Below are 20,766 nucleotides of genomic sequence, written 5' to 3'. Positions count from 1 at the left end.
GAGGCAGTATTTCAATGTGAGTAGGAAAAGTGAGTAGGAGGAGAGTACCCCTAGACTTTTTTTTAAAAAACAAACAAAAAAAGCACTGGACAAGATTATAGAATATTTTGAATTTATGTCCATCCACATGCCTTTCTGGAGTTGTTCCAATTGTGTCCATTTAAGAACTAAGTTCAATACCAAAATAGTCTTGTGTGTTGGGCTGAGGTGGGGGTCGCCTTGGTCTATACATACTTGTTATTCATACTTCTAGTCTATTTAAGTGCCACTCTTGACTGTTTTTGTCTTGTTTTGGGAACTTGGAGCAGATTAGAGCTTCTGCTTTCTCTGCTGCTCTCCAGTCTGCTTCCCTGAGGTGAAGAAGGTGGTCTCAGATATGATCAGGACTTTCATGATAATTGTCTGAGGAAACTTTGGTTTCAATGCCAGGGTGACTTGGGACCTAGGCTATTGCCATTGTGACAATCAAGGGGCTGTCCAGACATGTTATTGGACTCTGGATCTCGTTTTCCCAACTGGATAGGAAAGTGGTCTGAAAGTGGAGGATTCTGTTATCATGACCAGTTCACTTCCTGTTGAGATTTAGGTCAATGGTAGAGGACATGCTTTGCATGCAGCAGTTCCCAGATTTCACACCTTAGCATCTTCTTGTAAAACAGTTCAGAAAGCTGGGACATACTTCCACTGAAGGCAGCCTTGCTCAAACTATTGCCCTCCATATGTTTTGCACTACAAATCCCATTAGCCCCAGCTTGCATGTCCAGTAGCTGTGTATTATTGGAATTGTAGTCAAAAACATCTGGAGGGCAACAGGTAGGGGAGGACTGACCTACGGCTTTGAAGAGCTTTGCAGTCAGGCACTTGCACATGGTACTGGGCAAGCCATTATGGTGTGGCCTCAAAGAAAAAACACCTGATGGGCACCAGAAGTGTGGAAATATTTCTCTCATACACTTTACAGATAGCTGAATATGTGGGGTTGTTTGGGAGTAGGGAATGGATTTGTACTTTATTTTCATTTTTGCCTCATTTATTGTTCATGCAATGCCTAGAGCATAACTTTCTTATAATGAAAGAAATGCATTCATTCACCATTCAAAGTGACATCAACAAAACAAGAGTTTATCATTGTTAACACTTTTAAAGAAGAAAATAATACAAAAGATTGTTAAAATTGGATGTAAAATGCATGGATGTTTCTCCTCTTCTATTTTTTGCTAGGTTACAAATTGTATGCTTTGACTAGAACCAAGTTTGTTCGAAATCTGTGGAACTTGATTTCCAGCAAACGTGTTTAGGATCAGAGCACTACTGGGAAAAGATTGACATGGCAAGGTTTAGAGGGTAATTGTTTTGCATCAAAAATGTAATAAGTTTGTACCCTTTGGCGATATGCTCAGCCAAGGTTCATCTGTTATAAAAATCTTAATTTTTGTGAACACTGGAAAGCCAATTCATGCCCTTAGAACGGCTAGTTAAGAAGATAAATATCTAATTAAACAAGCAGTGTTATCTACTTCAAGCAATAACTTCAGTCATGGGTGAATATATAAAATAAAAGTTTTCAAACCATCTTTATTAATTTTTTTAAACAATATGAAGACATCTGGGGAAATAGCCAAGGTTGCTGCTTTGAATTTAATTTTAGGAAAAAGCCAAATATTTAACTGACAGAGATCTGGGACTTGCTTTTTCTTTCCCTGAGAGATTATTTTTCTTCATTTCATTCTCTCCCTTGGACCGTGATGGGGGAAGATGCCTACACATCAGGGAAAACCCCTTCCTTCTAATGTTAGTTTTTTTGCGTGGATATATTTTTGTATGGAATAATGTTGAAGTGTGAGGGGGGCCCCCCAGCTGTAGTCTAAAGTGCTACATCTAAGAAAAGGTTTGTCAAATCACTTAATACTAGGCCCTAAGTCTTACCAGGGATGAGAAATATGTGGCCTTCCAGATGTTTTTGGATTCCAACTCTTGTGAATTCCAACCTGCATGGCCAATGATTGGGGGTGATGGGAGGGCAACAGGTTCCCCATCTCTTTTGGAAACAGTGTAACTATTATTGTGGAAGTTGCAGGTGGAAGAGGCACATTTTCTGTCAGACCCACCTACTCCACACACACATAAAAGTCAAGTGAACACAGAGCATGCTTTGCTCCTTGCTTACAATCTGTATCAGTGGTCGTTTCTCTGTAGGACTCAGTAGTTCTTATCTGCTACACAGTAACCAACAGGGGAACCTAACAGCCTTTGATGTAAATCCCAAATCATTGACACACTGGTGCAAGGGCTGTTGGATCCTCCTGAAAATCATCTGCCAATTCTTGCTGCCTCATCAAGCTTGTGCTGCCAAAATGGGTGCATCTGGAACACCAGGCTCCTCCAATATTCACCAGAGAGCTATATCAGGACAGGCCCAGACTCTTTCTTTACAAGGCCTGTAGTTTACTCATCCTTCCTTCTCCACCACTTCTCTCCATTTATAGCAGCTGCTGCACAAGTTCCATAGTCTATCAGTCCATAACATTTTTATTGCTATGTAATATGGTTGTTCAAACATGCTAATGTGTGAAACTGAGGCCTATCCAGCATCTACATGTTGCTAGCCTTGACTTGAAGCAAGCAGTTCTTGCACCACACGTTTTCGAAAGTGTTACTTGTGGTTAAAGGTTAAAGGAAGTAATTGGATATTATCAGCACTATATATAAAACAGCACAGAAATGGATTAAAGGAGGTCACTTCTGTCTTCCAAGATTCCCACTGGTGCCTTTGAGGGACACAGGAATACTGTGTGAACAAAGTCAGGGTGATTTTTATACTCCATATTCCAGTGGATTGGAAATATAAAATATGTATTGCTCATCACTACTCTTCAGTTTGGTCTCTAGTGGGCTGAAGATTCCAATCATGCCTTTCACTGAGCTGACTTTGAACCGTTGTTTTTAAAAGGCACTCTCACATAGCATTCATAATTAAATGTTCCTTAATATGATCATCAAAATAGATCAACCTATGATGTGTTTAGCATTCATTTGAAATGCATCCTTATCTTTGCTATGCCCTGAGTGAGACACTTCTTTGCTAATTTATAGATTGCATTGACTTATTCAGAGCACCCTAAACAGCTTGAAATGCAGCAGTTCTTAATAAATTGATACCATAGAAAGTGGCAATTAAGTGAACAGTATTTTACTTGGAGTTCTAATGTGCACATATATATCAAAATATTTAAATTTGCCTTTTAAAAAAATAAAGCCAGATGGTTATGATTTTGGCTGTCTTTCTGACTTAGATAATGGTTTCAATTTTAGCATAATTTTCTAAGAACTAAATCCAATTGTGTAATCAATAAAAAATATGCTTTGGTAAACAAGTGAGGTCAGTGATATCCATTTAATTACACTGCTTCCTCCCTACATAAGGAAAGAAGGAATATGAATAAAGTGGTGGCTCTTAAATGTTGAATGCATTCAAGATTGCAAAAAATGTTTGTTTGTAGCTGTTGTTTTTTTTTAAAAAAAAAAAGAACTCCCCTTGTTTGGCATGTGCAATTGCTTAGTATGAATGGTTTAATTTGTGCCTTTCTTAGGCTTGGTTGATGGATGGGTGAGAGCTTGCTTTAGTAGCACAAAGCTGATAGCACTGAAACCACTGCTAAAATGGAGGAAAATAGTTCTGCTGGTGACTAGTGGATGTGCATTTTGTGCCAGCAAATGAACAATTAGGATCTCACTTTAAACTCTCAATTGTTTGTGGCCACATTGGTTCCACCTGACATCATGTGGGGTGGGTGGGCATGGTTTGGGGAGAATGTCCTCATGGGCCAAACTGGGACCCCTTGGTGGGTCAAATTTGACCCGCAGGCCAGAGTTTCCAGAGTTTTGAAAAGAGTTTTATGCATTTATTTGTACTGTCAATGTTAAGAAAAATAGCATGGTGGTTAATAGCATAAAAACAACATAGTTTCATCCATAAAACAAATATAAAATAAAGCACACATCAGTAGGTTAAATTAATACATCAACATCTCTAGATCACCCCTCAGAGAAACTCTGCATGAAAAGATATCAGAAGGAAACTACATCTGGAATTTGGGTCAATTCATGCCTGTCTTAAATAGTCTACTGCAAGGGCTTGGTCTGACATATGAGTGACCATACTACTATTTGTAGTACTGTACAGTTACCCTGTACAGCAGTGATACTATTAGAATATCAAAAAGGGTTCCTGCCCAAGGGTTTATAACTTATCCTTTTTTGGAAAGCCTTCATATCATATTTGAAATTAACTTATTCTGTCCAATCAATTCCATTTTGAAAAGGAACAAGGGGTGTTCTAGAACAGGCTTCTCCAATATGTTACCCTCTAGATATTTTTTGTACAATTCCCATAATCCCTGACGATTAGTCATGCTGTGTGGTAGTTGGTCCAAACCATTAACAACTCCAGGTCAAGGAAGGCCAAACAAGAAGATTACTTTTAGATTATCCAGGTTATGGTCTGAAGGCACATGAAGCCACCACTTTGCTGAACCTAAGAAAGTCTAGCCCTGGTCTGTGCCTGGATTGGAGACCACCTGGGAACCACATGTATGCCACATGGATCCATGATGGAAGAAAATCAAGATATAAGTGTGAGAAAAAGCAATAAATGAATAGAATAATATTGAGCGAAGGGATGTTTTAACTCAACCGGTAGAGGTTCTTCAGTGTCCCATTGTAGTGTGGTGCAGTATATCTGTGGTACTATCATACTTGTCAACTGTGCTTATTTTGGACCACAGTTCAGAGAACAGCATGTTAAAACATTCCCCTCCCTTGCCAGAATGTCCCACAACACAAACTGTTTTGTAGGCTTGACACAATTTTAAAAGCCATGTGCAAAGTAGTGATGTCTGAGAGGGGATATTTTACATTGGAGCCATTTCACACGCACCCCAAATCCATATCACTTCTTGCTTGCATGCTTTGTCTGTTCCTGATAAAAACAGAAGTCTGCCACTTATTTAGTGCTGCATTCCTTAGCATAGATAATATCTTCTGTAACCATGGTTTCACCTATCTGCATTTGCAATCTATATATTTAAAATATAGACTTTGCAGTTGGCAGGCTAGGATAACACCATCTTTGTTTGCAAAAGAAAATTGATAAATTTAGGTCTAAAATGGGAGGCATTTGTCAGAAGGCCAGATGCTTATCACAACTTAAACAAAAGTAACTCCATTAAACTCAATAAAGTTAATCTGGATTTATGCCAGTATTATGCAGGGTACAGTTTGTTCCCTAAAGCAAGAACAGTTAAAGGGTAAAGCATTTCATTCTTACTCCCTTTCCTGGATATTATCGGTTCCTTTCCAGTTTACATTTCAGAAGTTTTCTTTTTAAAGATCGCTGGTAATTGGGGAGAAGGAGGGAGAAAATGAAAATAGAAGGAACAGAGGAATGAAAAGGGAGCAAAAACTGCAAGGCAGTGTATTGGAATGAAGAAAGCAGGTTGTACTTCCTTCCTTTCCATGAAAAAGAATGATCTTGGACCCTGGAGAGCTTCTCAGGATTCTACACTTGCTACTATCTCTGTATGGAGTTGCTCCTGGCTGTTTCCATCTGATAATAAAAAGTACAGTATATCTCTTCTTCCATCCTGCTTTTGAGCTGTGAGCCTGAATGATGCCACAGGTTCTACTCTTGCCTTTCTTCCTGCCTATACTTTTGGGATCATTCAGTACCATGGGAACAATGAAAGTCGTCCAATAAGTTATGTATTAGCTGTTAGGATCGTCCTACTCTCATGTAGGACCCTGGTAGAGACACATGCCCAACTGGCATGTTCTCTCCCTCCTGGTCGGTCATTCAGGAGCTTCAAAAGCTTTCTCCAGCCTGAACATCACAGTGACTGATACCAAAAGGCATTAGCATGCTTAGGGATCCTTCAGAGTATTGGTGGTTCAAGTAACAAGACTCAGTAGCTCAGCAATTTGGCTAATCTACGTTTATTTACATATAATACACTCGGAGCATTCTGACTTAGCTCCTTCCTTTTTTACATCAGACAGCAAAGAGAAAGAAACAAAGGACAATAGTCCTACATTCTGGAACACAGTAGTACAAAACATCCTGTCTCCATCACTTCCCACACTGTGGAATGAAAACATACACCGTCATGTGATAGACAACAATCCCATGACTGCAAACACGGAGCAAAAATCCTAACATTAGCTATAGAAACATTGCAGAATGGGAAGAATAAGTTCTACTCGTGGTCTTGGCCCTGAAGGCCAGAGATATTTCACATTTCTTTCCACCATCAAGGATTTGGTGCAAAGTGCCATCCCATATTAAACCATTGTTTGTGGATTTGCTGCCTTTATAGATGGAGGTGACTCTGCGGGAGGGGGGGGGCTCTGACTCTGCAGGGGGGGGGGGGGATAAATAATTGAACTTGTCCAAGGAAGGGAAAGTGCTCTTCACTATGTCACTTTCTCTTCCATCAGATCAGATGCTTCAGACCCGGTAAAGGTATGTGCAAATCCAGAAAGTCCCCACCCCCCAAAGTGAAATATCTACTGCAGATGCCCATTTGCAGTCACCAGCTGTCAGTGCTTCTAGTATGGGAGGAATCCTTATTTATGTGTATTTTAAATATGCAAGGAATGCAATGAAAATGGCATTTTCTTAAAGTCGTTGGTTTATCAAGTTTCAGATGTTTCTGCTGAAAATGAGAAGGAGAACGTTGTGTGGCAACTTTCTGCCCAAATCTTCCAGGGTTTCTTACTTAAAAGCAATGAAATTAGGATACTAGCTGGCTCACCTTTCCTCCATAACGCTATTTAATGCCAATTCTGTTCTGCTTGTTGCTAAATTTTCATTACTATATCCTTCAAACATATGTCAAATATAATATGAAGGGTTTCCTTTAATCATCATAGGCTATTTGACTTCTTGCCTTTAATACAATGCTCATAGTGCTTGTGTGAAAGTGTATATAGCCCAAGAGGTTGTTTTCATACTGTGATAATAACACCAAAGAGAATTTCCAATAGATGTAGACACAAACAGCATAGAACCAGTCCTACTAAGTGCAGAGAGAGCCCATTTAGGAATGTGTGCTGCATTTCTGGGTATCCTACAAATACTTGTTAGTTTCTCTAAATGTGTTTTCTCCCATTGAGTCTCTCCCATTGTTCTTACCAGGCTACTCACACAATCCATATGTATGTCAGCAACTCAGCAACCTGAGAGACTGCAACTCAGACATTGTTGTACAACAGCAACGCTTTATTACAGTCGTAGACCAACATAAGGAGGGAGGGGTACAATCTTTTAAAATCATTTAAAACATTTTTTTTTTAAAAAATTAAACTTTAAGAAAATTACTTGTACATTTATTGTACAGCTGGGTTTTGTCATCTTTTGCTGCAAGTCCTCAGAAGATCTCAAGGGCAGAGGTACCAACTTGTGCCCAAGATTGAGTGGGCCCAGCGCGCATTGAGTGTGTGTGACATCATGCATGTTTGATACCACCACATCGGGAGGAGGCCAAGTGTGGAGTCCAACATGGCACGGCTTCAATAGCCGGTGGCTCCTCCTCTCATATTCTCAGGAGGAGCCGGCCATTGAACCACACTGCTCTTGGCTCCACACTTGGCCTCCTCCACCACCTCAACATTGAGGGGGCCTGGCCCCCTCCCCACAGATACTGAGGGGTCGAAGACACCTCAGCCTATAGAGTTGGCACCAGTGCTCAAGGTCATGATTATATAGAATGATTGCAAACAAAGAAGGATGATCCTTGCCTTTTGCTATAAAAAAATGATATATTCATGAAGAGTTGTTGTCAGTGGAAGGGATAAGTCAGAGGGGGAGGCAGGGCAGTCATCTCTGATGATTCCAGAACTTCAATATTTATTTTCAAACTTCAGGTCCTATTGTGCTCCTGGCAGGAAATTGTGCTTCTAAGTTTGCTAAGTAGCTTTATTTCAACTTCTAGAGTAGGCTAGGCAAGTTAGCCTGCCTGCCTAGGTAGTGAGATGGATGGATAGTCACAAATATAAGATGCCCTTTTCTACCTTCCCTGCTTTCTACCCTTTGCATTGAAAGGGGATGGAGCAACAGGGATATATTTATGGAGGAAAAGGCTCTCAATGGTTACTGGCTGTGATGGCTATCCTTTGCCTCCATGGCCAGAGGCAGTAATGCTTCTGAAAACCTGTTGCCTGAAACCACAGGAGGAAGGTCTTGTACTCTGGTCCTGCTTGATGGGTCACTGACTTCATTCAGCAAGCTCTTCTAATGTTATTATGTCATTTTGTGACAAATTGCAAGGGCTGATTCAGACTTGCGTGAGTTTGTAATGTATTTTAAGATTTTTTCCTCAACATATTGAACCCTCTACCCAATTCAAATGCTAGGATCCCTTTTTAGTACACTTCCAGGATGAACAGAAACTATACATTCCACATATATTTTAGGAGCTTGGTAGCTTATTTAACCAATTCTAAACAGTTCTCTGTCGTAATATAACAAAATATGAAGAAATCTAAGCATCTAAGAAAGTTTTAACATCTAGTAGTAGTAGCTGTGTGTGTGTGTGTGTGTGTGTGTGTGTGTGTGATGTATACTCTTGTGGTTATATCAGAATGAAATTCCCAGCTTCTGAAATGGATGGAAAGAGAGCTGCAGACACTGCAGAGCTCAGGCAGGCAAACCAGGGAAAAATCCCTCCCAGTTCGAACCACATGGGATAAGATATGAGAATATTGTGTAAGATAGGCAAGCAATTATTTTCTAGTGCAGGTAAAAAGAATTTCATCCCATCAGATTATATGAAACAAGCAGAAATTGCCATGTGCTTGTAACAGCTTAGCTAAGCTTGTTAAAGAGAAAGATAGTGCCTTTAGCAAAATCTTAAGTGAATATGGCTGAAAACTGAACAGCTGCAGAACTTACCCAAGACAATGATGGATAGCGGCTGCCTACCTTGGGTACTATCGCAACCCATGCTCAAGCTAAACTAATGTATAAAATCTGTTACTTTAATGGACTGATTTAAAATGGACACCCCAAAATACAATTATGTACAACAGTATATTGGCAATGTCACTCATTCATCCTATATATTAAAAACTGAGCATTTGCAGTTGGCATACAGAAATAAAACAAACTCACTAATGTGGAGAAGCATTGAAATTATTCATTTTTCATAAAACTAAAAGACGAAATGCTAACAACTGAAGCTGAAGAAGATAAGAGCTCTGCTGGAGCAGACCAAAGGTTTATCTGGTTCAATATCCTGGTTTTACAGTGTAGAATCAGATACCTCCAGGAAGCCCTCAAGCAGGGCATAAAGGTAATACCTCTGTTTACACACTCTGCCTGCTTCCCCCAAAACTGGCATTGAGTGGCATATAATTTCAGAATATGGGGGTTCTGTTTAGCTAACCTGGCTATTAGCTATTCATCCACCTATGCCCCATTAATTTGACCAATCCCCCCTTTAAGCAAGTGGCAGTGTGCCCCATACATTGTGTATTGCCACATATACACATCAACATAGATTTGTGTAAGGCATGGCCATTTTATTTTCAGATCCTTTCCTACTTATTCCTAGTTTGGAATTTATCCGTTTATGTTGCTACATTACTAAGCTATCGACTACCCCAAGTTTCTTTTTGTGTTTTGTTGTTGTCGTTTAGTCATGCCCGACTCTTCTTCACCCCATGGACCAGAGCACGCCAGGCACTCCTGTCTTCCACTGCCTCCCACAGTTTGGTCAAACTCATGTTAGTAGCTTCGAGAACACTGTCCAGCCATCTCGTCCTCTGTCATCCCCTTCTCCCTGTGCCCTCAATCTTTCCCAGCATCAGGGTCTTTTCCAGGGAGTCTTCTCTTCTCATGAGGTGGCCAAAGTACTGGAGCCTCAGCTTCAGGATCTGTCCTTCCATTGAGCACTCAGGGCTGATTTCCTTAAGAATGGATAGGTTTGATCTTCTTGCAGTCCATGGGACTCTCAAGAGTCTCCTCCAGCACCATAATTCAAAAGCATTCAGTTCTCACTAGTGTGTATGTAATGTTAGATTTTCTTTTTACCCAATGTTGGTTGAAAATCTCAAAACATCCCCAAAAATTGATGAGGCAGGACTTGCTGCTGCAGAAACCATATTGATTCTTCTTCAGCAAGTCTTGTTCTTCTCCATGCTTTATCATTCTGGCTTTAACAACACTTTCCATCAGTTTACTCAAGGGTTGCATTTTCCTTCACCCCTCCCCCCCCACAGGTCTTTTTTCTTTCTTTCAAAATTTGTGGCACATTAGTTATATAATATCCAAACAGCAAAGTCATGTCATGAGTTGGAATATACCCTATCCAGCATTTTTTATTTGTTTAAAACATTTATTGATTCAAAATAATAGTACAGCGCATGACTACCTAACCCTTGTTTCAGTTATTTATCTTAAAACAATGAAATATTTTTAAATCAAAGTCAATCAATTGATGAATTATTGGATTAAAACTATTTCAATCAGCCACATTTTGCATATAGTATATTGAATTTAAAAAATAGTGGGAGTCACAAACAGGAATTATTATCAAAACCTTCATGAAGGTATAATAAATTTTATTTGCAAATTCAAAAAAACAAAACACCTGGTCAAGTTTCCATATTCACACTTTAATCATATTAACCACTAACATTTATAAAATGTCATTTCCCACAACCTTATGAAACCCTCAATTAAGTTCTTGCTCTAGTTAACTGACATTCATATCTAACTTTCATTCCATTGTAGCATCTCTGCAATTTTGTATTGTTCTGGCATAGCAGTTACTATTTGTCCCCTGAAGCACTTCTGTGTTCAAGCGTCCAGATGAGGCTGTTCATCCCGTGTTCATTCTGCCTCTGGAATGTGGATTTCATAGGTTTCAAACAATTGCTAGTTACATGATTATGAATCCCTTTAATAAATAGATAGGGGTGCTTAAAATAGCAAGGATGAGCCATGTATACAAGACTAGATTATTTAACAATGGAGAGCATGCAATAACAAAGCCAAACCCAGAAACTGGGACCTGTGTATATTGCTGTCAATGCGAATAATACAAAATTATTTTAACAGATGGTGTCTTTCTGATTCCTCACGTTTATTTTTTGGGGGGAGAAGCAAAATGCACAGTAATTTATTTCCCCTGTTTCAGTTTACTTGTAGAGTAGATTTTGGCAGGAAATCCAGAGTATAAACTATTTCCTATTGAAGCCTATGATAACTGACTTAAAAAAATAAAAGAGAGCTGGATTGCACCCATTCACTACAAAGTGAACAGCCTGTAAATTCCGTTTACTAAACCTTAGCCGTGTTGTCTGCCCTACTTAGCATCAAAACAAAACTATCATTTTGTGAATAACTGGATTTGAAACCAATTTGGAAGTGGCTGTGAATGCTAACAATCCCTGCTTCACATGTAGGAAACAAATTGTTTGCATGGACAAGGAATCAAGAGGCAGACACCACCAAGCACCAGGAGTGAATTGACCAAAAGGGTATTTAAACATGACATACACAGCTAGCCTGTATCTCCAGTGCAGAAGAGAGTTCAGTGTCCCGCAGTAAAGTACTCAAGTGAGTCAATAACCAGTCAGGACAACCCTGAACCAGAGGCAGAACTAGCTGCTCTGGCACCTGGAGCGGCGCACATGCTGTGCACTCAGGGGTGGGGCCATGGGGGCCGGGCAAGCATCCCAGGGGAGCGGGGCGAGCGTCCAAGCGATGTGCCACAGCGAGCGTTCTGGGGGCGAGCCGCCCATGGGTGCAGAGCAAGCTGCCCAGGGGGGATGGAGCCAGCTGCCCATGGCGGACTGTTTCCTGGGTGGCGGGGGGGGGAGCCGTGCCACTTTGCCAGCAGCCTTCCTCCCTTCCCTGTTCCTTTTGACAGCTTGGGGGAGACCTCCTCCCCCCCGGAAGCAGCCCGGGAGTGAGGGCCAATGGTGCACCGCCTGCCCGCGACTCCCAAGCCTCCCCTGAGCTGTCAAAATGAAGGGGGAAGGGGGGAAGGTAGATGGTAAGGCAGTGTGGCTCTGCCCGTTCCCCTGACAGCTCGGGGTAGGCTTGGGAGTTACAGATGGGCGGCACACCGAATGTCACTCCCTTCAGTGATGACACCTGGAGCGGGCCACCCATACTGCCCCCCTTCCTCCGCCCCTGCCCTAAACATACCTTCTCCTGTTCTTCCCTTCTACTACCACTTGGTGTGAATTTCTCCTTTATCATGCTCAAAACTCAATTGCTACCTGGAAGCATCTCTCCAGCCATCATTTTTGCTATATATCCTTCTGTTTTTATTAACAACACATCACTGGTCTTCCTGCAATGAGGAACAGCCAGTTTCTTGGGAGAGTAAAGAAAATGCTCACTACCATCTAAATGTGAGGTCATCAGCACATGAGTCACAGTTGACAAGCTATTGTTGCCCAAGAAGTGACTGACATACCAGCCAAAGTTGGTGGTAGGCACTCTTTGCCATGGAGGCCACCTGGGTACCAAGAGCATCCTTAAACTACATACCTTTCTTGCGGGAGGTATGCCCTTTTCACATTCCCAGTATTTGAAACAGGCTTCCCAAGGTAAATCTGTTTGTGAGGCCTAACCTGGTTTTTTATTCTGGCCAAGATTTGCATAGTGGTTTTGTTGTTGCTGGAAATTATATTATGGGATTGCTGAATTGTTCATCACTTTGAACTTGAAAATAGCGAAGTTGTATCCTTTTTAAAGTATGGAGTAAATGCTAGCAGCTAATTTGATAGCAGTCATTCTCACTGGCTTGCATGCATACTGCATACATAATGATGCTCCTGCAATAAATGGGTAGCTTTCCCACCTCTTAACTCATCTGAGAGTGCATTTACATGATCAAAATTCTACTAGGCTTGCTTCCCTTAGTCCTATTTGGGACTTTAAAGACATTCACATGGATAAACTTACTCAGCACAATTTGGGGATTCCCCTACCCTTGGCTTTCTGAAATGACTGCTCTTTTTTGTCTTCTTGTGGATGCCTGTTTGTACTGGTGTGCCTCCATAGCACTAGAAAGGTTTAATCTGCTGTGCCATGTATCATTCTGTAAGGAGTCATTGCTTAGCCTCCCCATTCCTTCCTATTTTGTTTTAAGTGTGAGGACTTGATTTATAGATCCCATGACTTGCAGTTTCTCTGTTTGTCTGTATGGTTAAAGCTGTGTACTGACCAGAAAAATGACAACTAACCAATGAATTTCCGTCCATGGTAGTACAGTTAGAAGACAACAGAGAACTTCTGGTGAACGTACATGATGAGTCATGCAAAGCTAAGCCATATACATTGATTGTGTAAATTCGCCCTAATTCATTGGCTTGAGAATGGCAGCATGTCCCATCTTGTAGACTAGTAGCAGCCACTTGAAGTCCTTGAAGAAAGCTGGTGTCTCTTAGGGATGCTTCACAAATTATCAGTCCAAAGGCAGGTCTGTAGACTTCATAGACTGGTGTTTATGGCAATAGAATTGGCTCTCTCAGACACTTTAGTTGGGTGGGTGGGTGAGCTGCTTCTCTTGAACAACCATGAAAGAAAACTAGTTCCTGATCAAGGCTGCAAAGTCATAGAAAATAACTCTGTGAATCCACTTGAGATGGACTTGGATGACCCTTTGCATTCTAGGAATGGAAAAGTTCTTCAGTTTAGGTTGTACAAATTTTAGCCTACATCCCTTTGACAACATTGGGGGCCATTTTAAAGTGCACACCCCTCTGCCTTTCACTCCATAGCTTGGCATGTGCTATTCTTTATATATGATGACACCCATTTTCTTGAAATCTCCAGGAAACTGTAGCAAACTTTTTTTCCCTTTTCTTTTTGCTATGCAGGTAGAAGGTTTTGTTTTTTTTAAAAAAAGAACTGCCTTGGAAAAAGCAAATAAGCATGTCATTTCCTAAATTTGTCGCTATTTTGTTTCATTTTCCTTTCCCCATTGTCTTCTCCCTCTATGATTGGTTGCTGAGAAGTTTACTTTGAAGGATAGATGGCTCACCAAGCTTTCTTTCCCTGTCATTTGCCAAATGTTTGTAGATGCTGAAAAGCCCAGCATTGCCAGATTCTAAAGTGATGAAACCATCTTTCAGTTCTATTTGAAATCACTGCTTAAATCCAAAGTTTTAAAAGTTCACGAATAATCAGGGGCAGGGGTTGCGTCATGGTTTTACCTTCAAAATACTTGTTAATGCTCAGATATATAGAGAAGGATACCTATGTTTTGATAATTTTTGAAGCATACTCATTTCTGTATTTGAAATGTTAAGTTGCTTACATTGACCATGCTAAGCTCTGCCAGATGGTGGAGTTAAAGCACATCTGTTTCTATGGCACATGACGGATTGATGACAGCAGCACTATATTCAACTGTCTTTGACTTTTTCATCCAGGTACATTAGGTTCCTAATTTTTGCAGCTGAATTTAGCATAATCATCTGGTGTGAAATTAGCACCTTCAGGATAAACATCACCCTTCAAACCCTTATTTTTGTCCTTTGGTCTCAGTTTGTCCCCTGTCTTTTTCTTTTCTTTCTTTTTCCTTTTTTTGACAGCTAACAATACTATGGGGCAGCTTTTGAAAGCTGTAATACACAACAGGGATAGCCAGTGTGATGCCATCTCGATCATGAGTCCCAGCCAGCATGTCCAATGGCAAGGAATAATGGGAGTTGCAGCCTAGCAACATCTGGCAGGTACCACCATGGCAATCTCTGATATAAAGAATATTTAGAGGAGATTATACAACTACACCAAAAATGGGCAGACTCTGCCTTGGTCAGATTCCAAAACACATTAGACTGACAGAGGCCAGGAGCTAGCACACTTATCCCCGCTGCTTTCCTCACATATTTATGCTTCCCAGGATCTGCAATGCTTGAATAAGGACTACTGCGACAAGATGGCCTCAGGAGTGTGGCAGTGGTGCCACAGCAGTGGCATTGCTCCCGTTCATCAGGATGGTGAGGGAGCAAGGTCAGGTTGAGTAGGTAAACCAGTGGAGCCAGTCTAGGGCTCCTGGAATTTTGTCCATCCTGCCCAAACCCCACTGCTGCCTTGCCTTCCTACAGTGTCCAGGAAGTAGTAGTGATGACAGCACTGGGAGAGCAGTGGAGCAGCCTCACACCGGCCACTCCTTAATGGCTTGAAAGTAGTCTCCACATAGTATTCTTAGACCGAAACATATAAAACTCTTAACAGATATATATATATATATATATATATATATATATATATCCTGAATAACAAAAGTTTCTTCTCTTCCATAAGCTTGCTCCCATGCAGTTCTGCTCACCACTTCACAGGTAAACCAATCCCCTCAGATAACAATTCATTTTGGCAACAGAAGATAATTATTTCTGTTCTTCCCTCCACCCTCATGGTGGCCTAGTTTACTGTTCATCAGTAACGAAGGTTGGTTCTTCCTATCTCTTTTCTTCCTTCTCCTCTTGAGGGCCATCCATGTCTTGATTGGTTGCCAATAAATTATCTCCCCCGTGTTCCATGTAAACTGATTATCTTAAGCAATATTGTATGTGTAATCTTCAGATACAACACAGGAGGGATGGCTATCAGGTTGCTGTTTTTCCATTTTAATGTTTAAAAAATCCCAATGTTTAGTTCTGTTTCAAACTTAAATAAGTTTGAAACAGTGGAGTGGAGAAGGTCCCTCACTAGTTTCAGACGTTAGCTGTTGGGTGATAATATAGCCAAGAAATATGCTCAGCTCTTAGTGTTGCCTGCTCAGTAAGGGATTAACTGCTACAAGACAGAAATAGAGTACTCTTTTTCATGTAAAGTAAAAAGGTCATGAGAATCTACTCATGTACCAAAGAAGATCTGTAGTCTGTTTGAGTTGTGCTTCCATAAATGGAAGAGACTCCAATCCAGCAAAAGCTTCCATTGGAAGTAGAATTGGGCATGGTGTGATTTTTGCCAATTCTACCTTCCTCCTGCAGCCTCCAGTGCTATTTTCCACCCTTGCAGAGCATCCCCTAGCTGTCCAGAGCAGGTTTTTGTGCAGTACAGGTGGCTGAAAGCTGATGGAATAAGTGAAACCATTTTGTACCTCTTCTTTCAGTAGGAGCATCCCATGGGAACTTAAGATCCAAGCTTACATCTTTACACTGGAAAATAGCTTTTTACCCATCAAAATACTATTAAGTGGAAATAGACAAATTACTAATCAATTACTAATTTCTGTTAAATCAGAGTGTGGTATGGCCTCATATATTTTTCTGATACTGAGGAATGTTTCTTGCTACTGTTAGTGTCTGTGTGAAATCATTATTGTGTGCTCCCCACAATCAGGACCAACAGGATTTAGCTATCTCTTTGATTTTGTGCTAGGCCACATCCCATAGAACCAATTTTTGTGACTACCACCACCAACTCTATCTCAAAGTTCAAATTGTGCCAACAGGTCTAGATGTCCCCTGGAGCTAGAGGCAGCTAGAGGAAGGCTAAGTGAAAGAAATTAGGAGCAGGTTAAATCAAAATATGTTGGGTGGTATTCATTTGAATTTTATTCAGAGTAGTCCTGCTGAAGTTAATGAAAATGCCTAAATCATGTTCATTGATTTCAACAAGTCTACTCTGGGTAAAACATAGTTGAATACCACCTGTTAAGTCTATTAAAAAAACAACAACTTTGAAATGCATGTGTGCATACATGTGGGGTGGGTGGGGGTGTACAATAAAATGTTAAATAGCAGTCAGGTTACTTTCATGAAGAGTCAAGTCATGGAACTGGTCTAGGGTACAAACTGTGGAAATGAGCATGAGACAAAAGTGAAATGAAGTTGTTTTTGCCAGGTGGTTATGGGACGCATAACACACTCAGGCATGAATAATTAAACAAATATTCAAAATGGCATATTTAGAGAGGATTTACAACTTTTCTGCATTCATCAAAACCAATTAAAAGTTACAATCGCACACATTGCTATTTTTTTTTGTGGACATGGGAAAAAAAATCTAGAATACTTCTAAAATGCAATTCAATTTCACTTCATGTATTGTGTTCATTAATTCATTTATGAAGCCTGTGCAGTTAATTCACTTTATCCTTTAAAGACTTATAACTTTAAAATTTTAATTACATTTCACTTCATATACCACATTCATTAACTTATTCATTTAAAAAGCATTTGTAATTTATTGACTTTATGATTTGTACAGTTACCAAAGGAAAAGTTAGTCTAATTTGTCTTCCTGGAATAACAGCCACAGTCGCCACAGAGAATGAAAGGTTATTTAAAAAAAAAAAAAATCTCCATGACCCCCTTTCTATTAATCTCAACATTTTAACTGCCTTATCACAATCCACCACTGCTGTAGTGTCCTCATCAACTCCACAAAGGTATCTTTCTTCACAAGATAATGCCATTGACCCCTGTAAATGTTCTTGATACCACCATCTGAAATCGATTGCTTAAAGCCATGCAGAGTTGTGCCACAGGAGAAGACTGTTGTTTCCAAGAGGAAGAATTCAATGGATTATTTTAAATGTCTCTTATTCCCTAGAGTTTTAGAATTTTGGCTATGTACCATTCTGTTAAGTGGTGAGATACTGTATCAATTCCAAAGCATTCTGCATTTGGCGTCCATCCTAGATTTATCACCCATCATTATTAATGCATTCTGTATTTTATAAAACAATTGTATCATGGAATGGAAACTGCCAATGTTTAAAACAATTACCATTCAAATTATAGCTACATGAGATTTTAGCATATGGTAAACGCTGTTAACTGCCACCCAAATAACCTTGCTAAGCTGAATTTTCACATAACCAGAACTTTGAATGTTTACAAAAGAACGAATAGTAAGTGAAAAATATATTAAAAGTTTGTATTTTGTAAATGGACTGGCTACAATCCAGCAAGTAAGGATAGCTGGGGATTTTCCATGGTTTCCTGTGGAGTAGCTTGCACGCATGAGCCTACAGCTGCAGGCACCATTCTCTAGATTGCAGTCATAGCTATAAGTGATCCAAAATGTGTGATTCTGTTTCAAAGGAATACTTGAGCTTTAGAAGACCCTAAAGTTCCTGCAATGATCATCAAACATAGATGAGGCACATAAAACAGGCCTTTGACAAGCCCCAAGCCATTTCATACATGCTAACATCAAATACTCATGGCAGAAGTATTGCTTCACAAGCGAAACAATGGGAACTAGTTGTCATTGTATGCCTGCTGAAACAAAGACCAGAGGTTATTATTTTGTCCATTGTAAAGAATCAGGTATTGAGATCAAGGGTACTGGTGGGAAGAGAGCCACGATGGCAGTCTGAGGCATTATAGGTTTGTAAGCACACAAGGAGGCAGCACCTATAGCTGCAGGTTGGGGGAGCGCTCACGTGTGTCCACCGGGACGGGTGGGTACACTTGGGTGAACGCGTTGCTGCAGGGTCATAGTGTACATGCTCAGCCCTCGTACACCAAGGTCCACTTAGCAAGGGCATCCAATCCTAGGCTAGGAAGCCACTGAGTGCTGTGGCTGACATGCCTGGTAGATGATAAGTGGGATGAAAATAAAGTGACCTGCCCTTACTTATGAATTGGCTCTTGATTTGCAGATCTAATTTTGTTATATTTCCATGTGTATATATAACAATTCCACCAATATGCTGGCTCTCCAGTCTTCTTCAGGGTGTAGGGGCAAAGGCTACTGTTGGGAGGAGCACCACACTGACGATCATTTACTGGCTGAGACTGGCTGTCCTGCGGGGGTGTTACCTATAATGAGAGTGCTAATTATTCTGGTGCATCAGAGATCGCAAGGAGCCAATAGTGTAGCCCCATAGAACTGCTAGCTCTTCCTTGAGTCTTCAGGCTAAGCAACTCAGCTGCAGGTTGAGTTGCTCATAGACTGCTTTTCCTTGCTTGGCTCCCTGATGAATTGCCTGTCAGCTTCAAGACCACCAGCCCTGACACCCATGAGTATTCCGATGGTGACAACTCTAGAATAATTCTGGAAAGAAATATTTTTCCTGCACATATGCTATTTCAGCAGCTTCCTAGATCGGCATATCCTCCATTAATCTTATCCTGCAAGCTGAACAAACTAGGCTGGAAAGAGAGAAAGATAGACAGATGCGCTTTCCATGAACATTTTCCACAGCATCAGAATGTAGTTGGCAATTTTGCAGTGATTGCTTTGAAAGGTGGAAAGTGTTTGTCTGTTCAGCATGCACTGCCCTCACTGACAATCGGATTTGGTTTTCCTCCATCACATGTGGCATTGTGACATCACCCCATTCACTACATGGTCCCTGATTAGTTAGAATTGCCCATATGACTAATCAAGGAAGAATTTTCAGGATTAGAATCATAGTATCTTAGAACTGTAGAGCTGGAAGGGACCCCAAGGCTCTTCTAGTACAACCCCAAGCAATGCATAAATCCCAACTAGAACATACATGACAGCTGGCCATCCAACCTCTGCTTAAAAACCTCTAAGGAAGGAGAGTCCACCAATCAGCAGAAAGGGGAAACAATGATAGTAGAATACTTAAAAATGTAGTTTAGATCCCTCCCTTTTTATGTAAAAGACAAAACTCAGACCAAATATTGTGTTTGTTCTGCAGTTTTAAGAGGTGGTGGTGGAACAACCAGAGAAAGAGCCATCATAAAAGCATGTGTGTCATTCTGATTATTTAACAACAACAACAACAACAACAACAACAACAACAACAACAACAACCTTTACAGTAAAATAGCAGCCTAAATGTAAAGTCATTTAAATGCAATTTCTCTCTTTTTTGAAGGGAAAAAAAAACCCTCTTGTTTTATTTTCTGATGGTGCTGGGTTGTTGTTTTTGGTTTGTGTCATGTAATAGACCAAAATAGAAAGGACTGAAGTGCTAGAAGCCCAAGGACAGAATAGAATACAATTGCTGGCATCAGTTTGATCAGTACTAACTGGAAATTAAAATTAGAAACTTTATCCAGGAAGAAAGGGGGACAATAATCACAAATAATGATAACACATATTGCCATATTTCTGCATTAACATTTGGTCCTTGTACTTCTGAGATGTCCTGGTCCTGCAAAAACTCTCAAATGAAGCATGTGTTTATTTTGGCCAGTGTTGGTAGATCATGTACTTTATAATAGCCATTCCCCCCCCCCCCCAAAATAGCACTTTAAATGTGTAAATTGTTTTACAGTCTGTCTTACCTTGAGTGTTCACTTCCTCCTCCTATGCAAATTTATGCCCAGTTGAGCACATGTCCAGCTCTACAATTCCATGATTCTATTATTCTATGTGTTCCATAATTGTGATCTCCCTACTGCTATATGGTGCCATTTCCTTAGGAAGCTGGAACCCGGAGAAGATAGTGGCCCACCAGAACTGTAGAAGTAGACCATTTCTGTTCTCTATATAGAGCCTTTCTAGTGCCATGTTTACTCAGAAACCATTCTTTGATACTGTATAACCTAGGTTATAACTGCTACAAGGCAAAAGGTTGCTGTTTTTGGAAATGCAACAAATAGTTTGTGCCATCTTCTTTTAATTCCAGTATTCCATGATCAATTAAATGAATTACAAAATGCAATCTAAGTATAACAGAAAAAATATTAAAAATGTTCCCTATTGCAGGTTATTTGGTTTATTTGGCTTGGACAACTGTTTTATTGCAATACTTATGCTGAAAGAGCCCTTTCTCCCTCTCCCCATATTTATGCAAAGCTCACTTAGTC

At 40.3% G+C, this 20,766-nt stretch overlaps 1 protein-coding gene and 1 long non-coding RNA gene across 3 annotated transcripts in view; one reads left to right on the top strand and one right to left on the bottom strand.

Moving 5' to 3' along the window:
* The window catches only part of NEGR1 (neuronal growth regulator 1), a 466,181-nt gene that overhangs the window by 113,681 nt on the left and 331,734 nt on the right, over positions 1 to 20,766 (top strand). The window lies entirely within an intron of this gene.
* LOC308479159 lies at positions 10,651 to 12,374 on the bottom strand. The gene is made up of 2 exons (XR_013987516.1): positions 12,212 to 12,374; positions 10,651 to 10,899 (listed from the first exon to the last, which is right to left on the bottom strand). It is a non-coding gene; the product is annotated as an uncharacterized lncRNA (long non-coding RNA).

Source organism: Podarcis pityusensis, assembly GCF_964106645.2.
Source record: "Podarcis pityusensis genome assembly, chromosome: 6".
In the NCBI taxonomy this organism is placed as follows: Eukaryota; Metazoa; Chordata; class Lepidosauria; order Squamata; family Lacertidae; genus Podarcis; species Podarcis pityusensis.
Note: the sequence above shows the minus strand (reverse complement) of the source record. Positions and strands in the feature narration are given on the sequence as shown.